This window comes from Lemur catta, chromosome 13 (assembly GCF_020740605.2).
Source record: "Lemur catta isolate mLemCat1 chromosome 13, mLemCat1.pri, whole genome shotgun sequence".
Taxonomy (NCBI): Eukaryota; Metazoa; Chordata; class Mammalia; order Primates; family Lemuridae; genus Lemur; species Lemur catta.
Window position 1 is genome coordinate 8719445 of NC_059140.1, and position 16516 is coordinate 8735960.

At 41.7% G+C, this 16516-nt stretch overlaps 1 pseudogene; it reads right to left on the reverse strand.

Annotated features, from left to right (window-relative positions):
• Positions 1 to 11226: 11226 nt before the first annotated feature.
• Positions 11227 to 13849, reverse strand: LOC123649034 (annotated as a pseudogene).
• Positions 13850 to 16516: the final 2667 nt, after the last annotated feature.

Here is a 16516-nt window from a genome sequence, read left to right on the forward strand (position 1 = left end):
GACATATTTGATGATTCTTTTTCCATTGACATAAATTTACTTCACCTCTTCTGTGTAGACACCACTGAGTAATTTTTATGTGCTGAATTTTTAATAAAGAAAAGTATAATATTATTAGTGCTTCTAAGGAGTGAGGCCTAGGTACCATAGGAGCGTAGACAGTGGACACCTACCCAGGTTTGGTTGTGCTTGAGATGATGTTAGGTGTATATAACAGAGAAAATAATACAGAGAGGCTGGTTATTTAAAATTTTGTATAAGCTAGTCAAGGTTCCTTAAGGACAATTGTATTAAATAAAAATGATAGCAGTGGCAATAATCTTGTATATGAAAAAATGACATGGAGGATGTGTTTTATCTTGTTTTTCAGATAAAAAATCTTTCTTCTCTTATATTAAAATGAGCAAATTTTTCACCTATGTTACCATTTTAAAAAGCCTTTTTTCTCCAAGCTGGCATTGGAATCTCAGCAAATACTTTCCTTTTTTTCTTGCACATCCTCAAACTCCGTCTTGAACACAGGCCTAAGCCCATGGATGTGACTGCAAGTCACTTGGCCTTTGTCCACATAGTGAACCTCGTCACTGAAGTTATTTTGGTATCTCTGGAACTGTTTGAGTCCCTGCATTTTGGGAATGACTTCAAATGTAAGGCTTTGCTCTCCCCGAGCAGGGTGATGAGGGGCCTCTCCATCTGCACCACCTGCCTCCTGAGCATGCCCAGGCCATCACCATCAGCCCCAGCACCTCCTGGCTGGTAAGATTTAAAAATAAATCAACAAGTGACATTTTTTATATTTTCTTCTTTTTATGGTTCCTCAATTTGTCTTTCAGTAGTAACCTGATCATCTATGCTGTGTCATCTTCCGATGGGACTCAGACCAATCTGATGATTCTCACACAGTACTGCTCCCTCTCACCCGTGAGCTACATCATTAGGGGCTTGATTGTCACTCTGTCAGTATCCAGCGATGTCTCCTTTGTAGGAATTATGCTGCTCTCAAATGCATACATGAGATTCTCCTGTGCAGAGGCAATACCAGGACATTCACAGCACCAGCCTCTCCCCAAGAGCCTGCCCAGAGAAAAGGGCCACCCAGACCATCCTGCTACTGGTGACTTTCTTTGTGGTCATGTACTGGGTGGACCTTATCATCTCATCCTCCTCCACCCTGTTATGGACATATGACCCAGTTCTCTTGGGTAGCCAGAGCCTTGTGGTCAACATCTATGTCACAGTGAGTCCTTTGGTGCTACTCAGTTCTGATAAAATGATAATCAATGTTTTCCAAATTATGTGGCAAAAGGTTCACCAATTTTTAACAGATTGATTATGAAAATAATTGTCTAAAAAGTACATTCTTTTGCTATCAGTTAAATAACTTAAGTAGCACAGTCTCTGCCACCTTGTTTAATTAAGATGTGTGGAATGACATGTTTAAACTATGTAAACACTGTTGGCACCTGTGCTGCCATATTTGGTTTCAACTCTATGGGGCATTATAAGGATCCTTGTCATTTCTTGATTATTTTTTGCTGTGTGCATTTCAAGGATTTTCAGAATATGTAGTATTCTTAAAAGTAAAATGTGCACAATGTACACATAGATGAAATATTTTACAAAAATATTTTGTGAAAAGAAAGAGTCGTATGAGAACTCCTGATTTTCTTGATTTGGTTCATCACTCCACATTCCTTCACTATAACATATGCCACTGATATTTGTATAGTATGATTATTTTTCTTTCATATTGAAATGTTTTCTTATGTTTTGCACAAATTTCTAGTATCATTTCTTAACTTTAGTGAAAAGTGGTTGTATATACATATAATTGCTGTTTTTCTGTAACAATACTCTTGTCTTTGATAGAATTAGTTACCTGAGTTCAGGTCCTTTGACTCCAGCCACCATGATTCCTCCTTAGCATTTTTCCAACACCTAATAGGTAATATCGGTTTGGATTTTTCACTTAATTCAGCAGTTTTTAAAAAGAATTTTAATTGAAATATGCATGCTGTTAGATCTTACTGGTTCCTCTTCAATTGATAGTTTCTACTGTCATTTTATGATGCCTAGAAAATATGACCTGTAGGATTTTCATTTGTAGGAAGCTAATGGCATTCCTAGGCCAAAAACATTTCCATTTCCAATCATTTTCTCTTCTATTTGAAAGTAATGTGTACCCTGTGCTCTCTGTTTTAAAATGCTATTTGCTTATCTGCATAACTAGTAAAACTTACTAATAAAGTTATTAACACCCTTTATGCTCATTTATTTGTCATATGTCAAAACAGTTGATCTTTGTGATTGCTTTAATGTCATCTAACATTATTATAGATATTTCAATTTCTTTTTTATGAATCTTTGTATTATACATTGTAACTCATATATTATGCTATATGTACAATTGGCTTAAAATAGTACCTAATATATTAAATTTTCTTGGTAAATATTAATAATTTTATAATAAAATTTGTACCTGTTGATACGATTATTAACTTAAATTGTTATATTGTATATTTTCTTACTAAAAATTTCTCTCTCTCTCTCTGTCTCTCTCTACCTACATATTGAGGCAAAAAAGGAAAAAGGTTCACTGTGCCACCTTGATGAAATCCAGGTCAAATGGAACTGTTCCATAATTTACTTTGAATACTGTGTATCATTTGTCTCAAAAAATAAATATGAGTGGTAGGTATGCCATATATATTAATTTTATCCATACTAAAATAGAGGACTCTAGAGCTTAGAGCATTTATGGATTGCTCCAAAGCATCACTTCTCTACTTCATTTTTCTGATTCTTCCAACAACTGCCATGCAAACCTAGATGCCTGGAATACTACAAATTACAAACAAATTACAAGATAGGCACAAGTTAATAAAATTATCTCAAGAAGATATAGAATATAGAAATAAACTTGCATATGAAGAAAGGGAATGCATCAATAGACTAATAATGATGACATAGACACAATATAAAAAGCTTTTAGAGGTTGCAAACATGAAATAAAAACAGAACTTTATGAGGCATATTAAGGATAAAGCTGTTCTGTTCAGTTTTACGAAGGCACAAAATGAAATAAATGATATTAATTTATAGAAGACATACTGCTGCAACTCCCTGATTGTTAGGAAACTGTAATGGCATCATCATCAAGGCAAGGATAACTTTGAGAGCTACATCTAAGCAGAAGACTAGTTAGCACCAGGCTTCGTTCCCCACAGAAACATTCAAACAAACAATTGATTGAAAAATAGCTTCATAGAAACTCTATAAACTAGACAATAACTTGCAATGAATGGCAAATGTCCAATAAAAAAAAGCCACATTCAATGTGGTAGAAAATTCCGTGGGGTTTTCACTGGCTCTTGCCCCAGCACCTTCCTTGCACAGCACAGCATAGACTGCAGGAACCTGACCAATTCTTGGTTCCCTGTATCAGGACAGAAGGAGAATAGAATATATTTGAAATGGTCAACCTGTCTGTGGGCTGCCCAAAGGGCTGCTTTTGTCTTGCCTGACTTTGGGCACAGATGGGCAATGGGGGCATCATGTGGATCTTGGGCTGGCAGGAGCCGCAGAAGGCAGGGTGATCTCTACAGCACTGGAACACTGCAGTGGGGCTGCAGAATTGTGGACTTTTGGGGCCAAGAAGTGATGAGTAGAGAACTGCAATAGAATATCAATGGCTGTGACAAGAACCTAATCTGAGGCTCTTCTAGAAATTCAGAAATTATATGCAAACTGCTAGACTGAGTAAATACAAGTACAATGAATAATAAAAACAGAATATCATGGCCCGTTAAACATTTCCCAGACTTGATCCAGTTTTACAGACTTCAAATCCTTTAAATGATGGTGAGGCCAGGTCCCCTTGAAGAAGGACCCTGTTACACTGCCAAATATTTGTATAGTTAATTTTTTTCACAGCCTTCCAGCAGGATCTATATTCTTTTACCAGAGTGGCTGTGCATTGGAGAAAAGAAAACAGTCAGATCTCTTAGGGACTACTGGACACTGGCTGTAACTGACATTAATTTTGAAAACCCCAAATATCACTGTGATTCCTTGTCAGAGTAAGAACTTATGGAGAGCAGATAATCAATGGAGTTTTAGCTCGGGACCATCCCACAGTGAGGCCTTTGGGTCCCAGAACCCAACCTGTGGTTATTTTCCCAGCTCCAGAATGCATAATTGGAATAGACATACCCAACAGTTGATAGAATTTCCACATTTGTGCCCTGACCTGCGGAGTGAAGGCTATTATCATGGGAATGGCCAAGGGGATACCACTAGAACTATGTCTGCCTAGGAAAATAGTAAAGCAAAAGCAACATTACATTCCTGGAGATATTGAAGAGATTAGTGCCATTATCCAAGACATCACGGACTTAACAGATGCAGGGTGGTGATTCGCACTGCATCCCCATTAAACTTTTCTCTATGTCCCATGAAAAAATTAGATGAGTGTTGGAGAAGAACAGTGGATTATTTTAGGCTTAAACAAATGGTGATGCTAATTGCAACTGCTGTAATAGATGTGGCTTAATTCTTGAGCAAATTAGCATATTGCTGATACCTGGTCTGCAGCTATTGATCTGGCTGATGTGTCTATCTTGATGCCTGTCAATAAGGCCCATCAGAAGCAGTTTGCTTTCACCTGGGATGGGCAGCAATATGCCTTCACTGTCCTCCCTCAGGGACATATCAACCCTCCAGCCCTATGTCATAGTTTAGTTCACAGGGACTTCAATCACCTTTCTCTCTCACAATATATTACACTAGAACATAATATTGATAATATTATGCTAATTGGACCTAGAGTGCAAGTTGTACAAACTACCCTAATATGTTGTTAAGATATCTATGTGCCAGGAAGTAGATAAGAAATCTGACTAAAATTCAGAGACCTTCTACCTCCATAAAATTTTTAGTGGTCCAGTGGTGTGGGGTGTGCTGAGATAGGCCTTCTAGGGTGAAGGATAGGTGGTTGTATCTGAACCCTCCTACAATTTAAAAAGAGACACAACACCTAGTGGGCCTTTCTTGGATTTTGGAGGCAATATATTTTTCATTTGGGTGTGTAACTCCAGCCCACTTGTTTTGAGTGAGGCCCAGAATAGAAGCCCCTGCACCAGGTCCAGGCTGCCATGCAAGCTGCTCTGCCACTTAGGTCATGTGATCTATCAAATCTAATTGTGTTTGAACCATTAGAGACACTTAAGAATACTGTTTTCAGCCTTTAGCAGGCCCCTGTAGGTGAAGAAAAGCTAAGACTCTCAGGATATTGAAAAAAATCCCTGCCATCCCCTGCAGATAACTACCCCTCTTTAGAGAAACAGCTCTTGCCCTGCAACTCAGGCTTAGTAGGTACTGAACAGTTAACCATGGGCCACCTACTTGCCATACGACTTCAGATGTCCACTATGTGAAGGGTGTAATCTGATCCACCAAGCCATAAAGTTGCACATGAACAGAAATATTCCATTACCAAATGGAAGTGGTGTGCACATGATTGGGCCACAGTAAACCCAGAAGACACAAGTAAGTTACATGAAAAGTGGCCCAAATGCCATGGTCCCCAGACCTGTTACACTGTCTTCTCTCTCCCATCCCCTATGGGCTCATGGGGAGTTCCCTATGATCAGTGAACGGAGGAAGAGGAAACCTGTGTGTGATAAAGTTGTGGCTCTCAGCTCACCTCAGACTTTACCCTGGGCACTCTGTCCTTGGCATAGTCCTTGACAGCATTGTTTAATAGAGTCACACAGGAGGGCTATTGTGATGCTTCCCTTTATAGACAGACCTGCCCCTGCTGTCAGGGCCCCTTTTCTCTTCACCTGTAGCCTAGGGACAGGGGGAGACATTGGGCCCATTCCGAATCCCTCCAATGACAGCAACTGGTGTTCTAGGTAGAAGAAAATATTTTGGCAAAATATGCCCTTCCTGCCTCCTTAATCAAATTGTTCAGATGACAAACTCAGAAGAGGGTGGGTCTTTGCGATCTGCTACACAGCAGAGTGACTACAGTTAATACTAAGGTAAGGTCCATATGGAGATTGCTGAGAGCAGATTTTAAACATTCACACTACACAAAAAAATAAGTGTGTGAGATGACTGATATGTTAAATAGCTTGACTTTATCATCTCATATTGTATACATGTATCAAAACATCACATTATACCCCATAAATACATAACTATTAATGTAGTATTATTGGTCAATTAAAATAAAGTGCAGATGTGAATGGGTGTGGCTTTGCTCCAGTAAATGTTTGTTTAGGGACAATGAAATTTGAATTTCATATCATTTTCACATCATTAAATATTATTTTAATTTTTTCCAACCATTTAAAAATGTAAAATCCATGCCTAGCTCACAGGGCCAAACAAAAGTAGGCAGAGGGCCAAATCTGACACTCAGGCCACAGTTTGCCGACTCATGATCCAGATTATGACATAAGACATAGATTTTTTTAAATGGTAGGGGAGTTGGAGGGTGGATTTAATGAGAGCTTTGACTTTCAGCCCACATGCTGTGAGTCAGTGAGTGCTAAAGGAGAGATGACCCAGACAGAGGTCAGTATAGCCCACCTGAGAGCTCAGGCTGGCTTCTAGGGCTGGTCATTCTTTTTTATATTCCCAAAACTCCACCTTCTTTCCCTCAGTCACATCAGTGGGAGATGGGACAAGTTGAGAGATGGAACTTCAGGGGCAGCCAGATCAGCGGTCTGTCCTTGGGTAGAACAGAAACACTACCCCAAAGGGAGGGGCATGAGCCAAGATGGGGCCCAGAAGCTGACCTTGAGGGATAGTGCCCAGGCAGTGACAATAAGTGCTTGAGATGTGGGGCCTCCACTGGCCTTTGAATGAGCCCATCAATGGCCAGTGAGTGGGGCCATCCTCCTCACCCTGGGCAGGTCAGCCCTCCAGGCCCCTATTTTGGGCTCTGCCATTGCAGAAATCCCTGCATGCCCTGGTGAAGTGGATGGTGTGGCAAAGCCCTGACCCCTTCAGCTACTCTCAGGAGGCTGTGTGGCTCTGGGAGGCACCAGAGTGTGCTGTCATTGGAGAAGCTGGATCCTGAGAAGAAGACACAGCAGCACTGGCAGAAGCGCAGTGTGAGAACCAGGTGCAGACCCCACACTGGGGCATCCTCAAGGGGGATGAGGGCTGGGTCACATCCAGGCAGTCAAGGGCTCAGCACTGTGGCCTGTGAATCCATCCAGGATTCAGATGCAAAAAGAAAAATAAAGAGAGTGAGATCTTTGATCTACATTTCATGCCAGAAACAAAAATTAACTCAATAGAGATCATAGACCCAAATGTGAAACCTTTAGCTGTAAAACTTGTACTGATGGGAAACTGAGGTTTACCTTGGTCAGGAGCCTGGATGGGAAGTAGCAGAAGTTTTCTATGATTCTGGCCTCAGCTGTTTGATGGGACTAAATCATGTCTGGAAAATCATGTGTGTGAGAGACAGATCTATAGACTGCTGGGGGTGGGTATGGAGCATCTGCCTCTGACAGTCACACACCCCAAAGGAGGTGACACAGTCTAGGGGGTGATGGGGATACAGCCAGCAACTGATTTTGAATATGACTGGTGAGAAGGAAAGTGAGAAGCAGGTGCCACAGGCAGATGTAAGCAGAGAATGACCACGTGAGGTGGGTGCCCCTGAGGAGTCCCCTCTGAGCTGGGTCCTGTGGGTGCAAAGTGGGCAGGGAAGAATATTCCAGATAGAAGAGCCCAGAGTCCTGGCTGTGAAAGGGCAAGTGTGGAGGCAGATTTGCAGCTCCTGCTATAGAAAAATAACTCTGGGCCTGTCTGGGAGCCTGGGCTTCAGTTCCAGAGGCAGGAGCTCTGCATGCCATTTATTTTCTGCAAGATCTGGTGACTTCCTTCTGCTTCCTATTGTTGTGAGGGCAGCTGCCAGGCCCAGGAGGCCCTCCTTGATGAGCTCTTGGACCAAATGAGGCATTGAAGCCTCATGTGGAAACTTCGGGAAACACTGAATGTCCGCTTGGAAAGGGCCAAGGATTTTATAAAGAACAAGAAGCCCCGGTAGGCCAAGCAGACCCCAGAAGACAGAAGGGGATAACCTTGAATTCATATTCAATGTCACAGGCAGTCTGCTCATAAGCCCAGGGCTGTGCCCAGCAGGGTTAAGATAAAATTTTGCCTTTGACTTTGGAGAATGTGATCATTCTTTGAAACCTGTACTCTCAGCCATCACAGAAATTTCCCCAGGGGAATTTTGAAAAGTTATGGAGGGAGGTGTCAAGATATTCCATGAAAGGGCTGTATGTGCAAAGTGGCTACAAAATATCAAAGGAGACAAGAAACCAAAGCATGAGGCTAATAACTCCAGTTTGTTGGCAAAGGGTGTTATATTAGGGGAACTTGTGGACAGAAGCTTTGTCTTGACAGACCACAAGACAGGTAGATCTTCACACCACAACCTCCTGGACTTATACTGTGGAAGGCATGTGTAAGTGTCTAAGAGTATCACAGCCCTTGATGTACACAGCAACATCAGGATTGTTTTGGAAGAAAGGTGAAACTTACAGTGAATGGGTGTTTCTGCATAAAGAATAATACAACAACTAGACATTTTTTAGGTATTCCTACTCTCAAGGTTAGTCAGAAGTCACATGATGGTTTACCATTAAAAACAAAGTCACTCTTGTCACTTCACAAGGCAATGCAGTTTTAAACATCAAGAGCATGGGCCTCCCTTTTAAAAATCTCAACGTACATGTTCTTTGTTAAAGAAAAAAAAAAGAGCTAACATATACAAACAAATAGAGACGTTTTCTTTGTTCCTGCAGAACTATTTTTATACACACACACGTGCGCGCACACACACACGTTTAAATACATGTTGGATCATATTGTGCAACTTGTTCTGTAACTGCAGATATATTTCAATTTTAAATGACCATGAAGAATTTATTGATATGGATAAGTCATAATGATTTAACTATCCTCAACTGATGACCTTTTTTTCTTTGTTTACAATTTATAAATATTACAAACAGTTCTCTGTAAACTTCCTTGTATCTTTGAGCCTTTGTACAACTAATTCTATAAGGACTAATCCCAGAAATGGAATTGTACTGCCAAATCACTACAGTACTTAGATTCTTAGAACAAGGATTCATGTTCAGAATGCTAATAAATGCTCAGCATACCAGCTTCCTAGACCAAGTGATCATTTCATCCAGGCTAGTTTTTGAAAGTAAGAAAATGTAAGTAGAAAACCCTTTTACCATTCTGCTGTCCACGGTTTTATTAACAAGGTGAAATATTCAAAGGAAGACTGGATTAGTTTTAGCTAAAAAAAAAAAAAAGGAAAACAATATAGGTAATTGAGGGAAGGGGTGAAAAACACAATAAAATATAGAAAATATCCCAGAGTTATTTGTAATATCTGTTATCTCTGTCCCATCTCAGAATGCTCTGCTGGCTTAGTCCTTGTGCATCAGAAACAGTGTTTTCCCTGCAGATAATTTTTCGCTTCTTATTCTGAGAATATCTCTCAGTTCGTGGTTTCTTTCCTCTTTCTTTGCTTCCTTCCTTCCTTTCTACCCTCTTTCTTTCCTTTCTTATTTATTACCTTCCTTTTTTCCTTTCTTTATAACCCTAATTATGTGGATATAAATATGAAGAAATAGATATATTTTGTAATGTCTTTTCTTCCAATTAATTGACAAACTTATTACAGAAAATTATAAAAGAGAAAAAAAAATCAATGGAGAAATTAAATTAACTCACAATCCTACCACTGAAAACTTACCTCCCTTAACCCCATAGTTCTGGGCCTTCACGTGTAAGATTGAATCAAATGTGGACATTTGTATTTGAGTTTTCGATGCCATTTCCATCCTCCCCCCAATTTTGACAATGTCATAGCTGGGAGTACTAACCAATGAGATCATCTGGTTAGTCCACCTTTCATGTTTGAAGATAGGCAGGAGGCTAGAGATAAAATAGGCCTTTGACCCTCCTTCTTGCACCTCAGCACCATCTCTGATCCTTACCTCTCCGTTTTCACCTTGGAAATGTCTTCAACTTAAACCTAATCTTTCTCCTTTCTCTACTGCAAGCCATCATCTGTCTTCATAGTCTATAGAACAAAAATCAGGATGGAACACAAAAAGAGCTAGGATTTATTGTGAGGATTTAATCATCTCAATAACTCTGAGAACAAAACTATAATTAATCCATTTTACAGACAAAGAAACTGAAGCTTGGAGAGAGTAACTTGTCCAAGTTCTGTGAGATGGGAAGGAGTGAGATCTGGGATATGAAGCTAGATGTTGTAATTCAGGAATCTTGAACCAGCTCTCACGGCTACTGGCCTTGGGACTAACCAGAGAAATAAAAGTTCTGGATCCAGCTCATTACATTTCTGTGTTGAACCATAATATCCACGTACACCAAGGGATAGAAATAATAAGTATACTGCTCAAGGAATTACCTGAAGCAAACACAAACAGTAACTAGTACAAGAAACAGAACATTAGTAACCCTCCAAAGACCCCCTCATGTTCTCACCCCAAGTCACTGCGCTCACTCCTCCAATGACAACAAATATTCTAATTTCTGAATTTGTTTTAAAAATCTATTTAAATGAAATTGTACAGAACATACTCTTTTATGTCAGAGTAATTTATTATGCTTGAAAGTTTTATGTATATTTTTGAATGTAGCTATAGTTGATTTTTATTTCTATTTAGTATTCAATATATATGTGTATATATACACAATATCACATTTTATTGTTTTTTTCTGTATAGTTGTACCTATCCATTTATATATATATCACATTTTATTTATACTTTCTTTCTTTTTTTATATACTTTCTATTATTGCTGTCAAAGTTTCCAGTTTTTCAGCTTAGAAAGGTAACAAATAATGCTGCTCTAAACATTCCTTTGCATGGTCAACAGATGCAGGCATTTCTATTTAGTATGTACCTAAGAGCGGAATTGTTGGATCACAGTGTGTGTATGTTCATCTTTGGAAGGTACTACCACAGGGTTTTTGAAAGGTTTTTTATTATATTTCTCAGTTAAATTTATTAAAATACATGTCTTTCAAATAAATATTTTGAACAGCCCAAATTAATCAAAGCAGTGAGATCACAAAGTGTTGCTTATCTGCGCACCATTAGCTCGTACAGAATATCCAAAAGCCACCAAAGGTCAATGAGGCTGTCTAAAGACATGATGGAGGCTCCAAGGACTCCACAGGATCAGTCATCTGAACAGGCTGAGAAGCCGGCTCGATCCTTAGAACCTCTGCAAAGCCATCACCAAACCAGCAAGCGACATGTGCTATGTCTACAGTAAAGTAGAAAAGGCGGTCCTGGCAGAGCTTCCGGTGGTAGCAGACCGAGGATCGCCTGACAGCGCAGCCTCAATGCCACGCTTTGCTTCCTCTGCTGATTGAAAATATTTAAATGACGCCTGACCAACATCTGTTTCTCCTCCTGAACTGAGCTGTCCGAGGTCCATCTCAGCGTGAGGAGTAAACCGCACTTCTAATGTGGCCACAGGGGCCTTTCTCACCCAGGCAGGAACCACACTGCAGGGGGCTCTGTCCTGGCAGGACAGTGAGGCTCCGCGGGCCGCGTCTCTGCACTGCCTGCTTGGGGGACCGCTGCTCCTTCCACTCTCCTTAGCCTCTCATCTCTACCTTCCTCTGAAGAGCTCTTTTCCAGGCAATTGGGCTAATCTGCTCTTCTGCCACACTTGGACTTCGATCACTTCTTGTTTCCAAACCGAAATCCATTCCTATCTCCCTGTGCTTGGGCGAGGTTTGCTGGGTTTTTGCTGTGTCGCTGTGTTTCACGTAGTTGTCTTCTGAAGTTCTAGCTTGAGGACGTTTAGGTTTCTCTTTGGTGCTATGGTGTGGTTGTGGCTCCTTGAATCCTGAGAGCTGTGGCTGATCACAACTATCAGTTCTGCCATCAGACCGAGACACAGTTTTTGGTTTATGTTGGTTATTCTGCAAATTAACATCCTCTAAAGGCTCCATCAAATTTTGTGGTGAATTCGAACCAGCTATGTAGGGCTTTATGTCTAGTACAGGTGTGCCGTGTATCATGTCAACTCCAGAAAGGTGTGTCGCTCCACCTTCTACCTTTTCCAGCTTGGCCAGGGTCAGTCCTGTTGCATTGGGATGATGAGGGCTCCTGGTAGAAAAAACTCCAGTCTTTGCACCATTCAGCCTAGAAGGCTGCACTTTTGCCTTACAGCTCAAATGACCATTTTTGTGAAAACCAAACAAAATCCTGTCTCCAGAGCCAGCTTCACGCAGCCACACGGGGTCGCTATGGCCCAAGGTCCCAGCTCCTTCAAGCTGTTCATGGCTCCTGGTCTCTGAAGGATCTACCTGACAAGTCAAGACCTGAAAGTGTTTTTAACAGTTTGCACACAAACAGCATATAAGAGTCAGTTGCTCTCCATCACCATGAACACTTGAGAGTATTATTATTTTTTAATTGTAGCCATTGCATAATAGTTATCATATTGTTTTCATTTGTATTTTCTTAATGATTAAGAAAGCAGAGCACATTTTCATATTTGTTGGCAATTTGGTTATTTTTTTGTGAAATGCCTGGTCAAATTTCTTGTCTGCATTTTCCAGCATGTTGTCCTTTTTCTTATTAATTTATGGGAGTTAATTACGTATCCTAGATGTGAAGGTTTTGTCACATATACCTATGAAATACACATATACCCATGACATACACATATACCCACCCTGCTCTTGCCTTTTTACTTTCTTGAAAATGTCTTTTGATGAAAAGAAGTTCTTAATTTTATTGAAGTTAAATTTATCAATTTTTCCTTTTATGGTTAGTGCGCTCTGTGTTTTATCTAAGAAATCATTGCCTGTCCCAAGGTCATGACAATATTCTCCTGTTATCTACTAGAAATATATCTTATGAAATGTTTACATTAGATTTAAAATTCACCTGCAATTGATTTCCATTTATAGTCTGAGGTGGTAATCAAGATTCATTTCTCTCCCACATGGATAACCAGTTGACCCTGGGCCATTTACTGAGAAGATTTTCTCCCCCACTGGCCCATGGTGCCTCTTTTGCAATATACAAAATGTCTCAATTTGGGGGTTTGATTTGGACTCTCGAATCTTTCTATTTCTCCTGTGCCTATTCTTGCACTACTCAACCATATGACCTTGATTATTGAAGCTTTAATCTAAATCTTAATATCCAAGAGTGTAAGACCTTTAACTTTATTTTTCTTCCCAGTTGTCTTGACTGTTCTTGGCTACTATTTCTATATAAACTTTGAAACTCACCAGTTGTTTCTACAGGCTATCTGCTAAGATACTTTACTGAGGGTGTATGAAGCTGTAACTAAATTTGGAGGGAAGTGACATCTCAGTAATACATGGCAAACAAAACAAAACTAAACAAACAAAACACCAAGGAAACCAATCCAAACAAAAACTAAAAACCATAATCAAAAAGCAATAAACTGAAAATAAATATTTGCAACTCATATCACAAAGGGGCTCACATCCCCAATATAGAAAGAACTGCTAGAAATGGATAAGAAAAGGAACAGTTACAAAGTGGAAAATTTGACAAAACACAATAAGCCACAGTTCTCAGAAAAAGAACAATCAATAGCTTCAAATATATAAGACTTTGCTCAGGCTCAGTTATAATGTGACAAAATTGTCAAATTCAAAGCTTGACAACGCACTCTGTATCTGTGGAGAAATACAAAAATTATTTCATTTTCTACAGGCCCACCAGGTCTAGCACCCTGTGGCACCACCTGAATACCTCGGTGGTGCCCATGGGGCCCAGAGGATGTGGGGCACAAAGAGCAGGCAGAGGCTGGAGGGGAAGGATTGTGTGGGACTGTCCTCAACAGTAGGGCTGTGGGTGCACTGTGCATGCACACTCGACCTTTGACAGGAGGCCTGGCCTCCCCTTGCTCCATGTCCACACCATGGGCATGTGAGACTGTGCCCAGCCTGTGTTGACACATCTGGTGTGGATGGGGCCTGGCATCATGTCCTCACCGAGCACACACTTATTCAACTCCTCATTGTACAATTGGTGAATTGAGACCAAAAAGAGGCAGGGAGTGACCCAAACCATGGGATGTGGGCAGAGCCCAGAGTATTAGGAAGAACTCTGGCTTCCTAGGTGTTGGCTTCACCTTTTCCCACAGGTGTGCTTTCAAATGAGAGCTCCTAAATCCTTGGTGACCACGGCCTACCCTCTCTCCACATGAGGCCATTTTCCTTTGCACACATCTACACGAGCACAGACACACACATATGCACAGTGACTTCTCAGGTGAAGACCTTGAAAGTAGGGTCACAGAAGCAGCAGACACCAGGAAAATTACAAGAGGGGAAGAAAGAGGTTGGAGGCAGCACTGCCATGGGGCTGGGACATCCACTCTCCTAGCTACATGCCCGGTGGCTCGGAGCACTGGCAGGAGGATCCTACAGGCCTCAGGTTCTGCTTGAGCTGGTGCCACACCCAGCACAGCTTTGAGACAGCAAGACTGGAGTCCTGCCATCACCTCCATGGGCACTGTGGAGCTAGGATGAGCCCAGTTGCCCTGGTGTAGACAGGGAAAGTGAGAGATAAAGCCTCAGTTTCCCCCTATATAAATTGAAGTGTCAGAAGTGGGTGTACTCAAGAGTTCCACGTAGTCCCAAGTGTCTGCTGGCCTTTGTTCTCCATTATGACCCACTGTGCTCTGAAAGCTCTGGAAAGATGCTTTCCACTCTCTGCAGATACTTCAGAGCAGAGAGAGGATGGCGGGCTTGGGCAGTTGAGTACTTGGGAAAGAGAAGAACATTTTGGATCACTGGCCCCTGAGTCTGGGGCCCAGGGTCAAATCGAGGTAATGTTGGGTCCTTGAGGTTCTCATTTAGAAGTGGGGGGTAACAACTACCCTTGCCTCATGAGGGAACTGCACACCCCAGGAAGCAGAGGCAAAGAGGGGGAAAAAGGAGGCTTCTGAGGCTCCTCATACTATTCTTGGAGCTGAAAGATGCTGTTCTTTTGTATCACCAGGACCCTGTAGAGCCATCATCTTGAGAAGCCCACAATACAGATGCTTGTTTTGTTCTGTGATACTCCTGCCCATGTCTGCAGTGCTAGTTTTGGCCACCAGAGGTGACAGCAACCTGTGTCCGTAACAATCACTGGACTTGGCTGGAGCAGCTGGAGCCAGGGGAGAGTCATGCTCAGGTCATTCTGGCTGTCCCTTTTCTCAGAGACAACTCACAGCTCCTGTTATTATCAATGATCTCCATATTATGAGGTGGTCAAAAGCAGGAAGGGGGCTCTGATATCGCCCCATTTATTCACTCAGCAACCCTGCCCTGAGTACTCACATTGTGGCAGGTGCCCTGGTGGGTCCAGCATATGATGCTGAAAATGACCAAGTGGTCCCTGTCCCCCAGGAGCCCACACTCTGAGAACAACTGACAAAAACACTAAAGCAAGTACATGTGAAAGAAAAAAAGCAAATGCTATAATGAAAACGAAGTAGGATGTTGGGAGGCAGGGCTGGGGAGTCACGGAATTGTGGGGACTTAAATGCCTCACTGAGGTACATTCAAGCTGTGAACAGAATGACAACAGAAAGCCAGCCCTGCACAAGTCTGGGAACAGTGTGTCAGGGAGAAGCCCTTGTGCAGAGACTCACAGGTGGAAGTGAGTTTGGCAGAGGAAGTTAGAAAGGGGCCTGTGTGGCTGAAGGGGGCTGGGGAGAGAAAGAAGCAGAGGGAGGGAGGATTCTGGGGCCTGGGAGATGACCTGATCCTCCCTGACAACACTGCCCCAAAACTCAATACCTTAAACTACAAATACTTCATATCTCAATTATTTGTGTATCTGCCTCAAGGTCTCTCAAGAGGCTGGGGCTGTGGTCTCAGCTGAAGCTGGACTGTCGGAGGATCAGCTTCCAAGTTCACTTATGCGGGTATTGGCAGGATTCAGAGTGGACTGAAAGCCTGGGTTCCTCCTTGTCTGTTGGCCTGTGCACTTCCTGGGTTCTCTGCCATGTGCTCCTCTATTTACAACAGATAGAGGAATACAATGCAGGTGGTGGGTGAAGGGAGAGGGAGGCAGAGAGAGAGAGACAGAGAGAGAAAGAGACTGATTAAGGAAAAGAACATAGGACAGACAAAATAGGAGAAAAATGACAGCTTTTCTTGTAGCAAAATCTTGGAAGTTGTAACAGACTGAATTCCACCCCCCCAATTCATATGTTGAAATTCTAACCCCCAATGTAATCATATTAGATGAGAGGTAATGAGGTCCTAAGGTTGGAGCCCTCATGATTAAGATTGCTGGCTTTATTGTAGGAACCCCAGAGAGCTTTGTCCCCTTCTCTGCCAGATGAGGACACAACCTGAAGTCTGCATCTGCAATTGAAAAGACTCCTCACCAGAACCTGACCATGCTGGCACCTTGATCTCAAACTTCCAGCCTCCA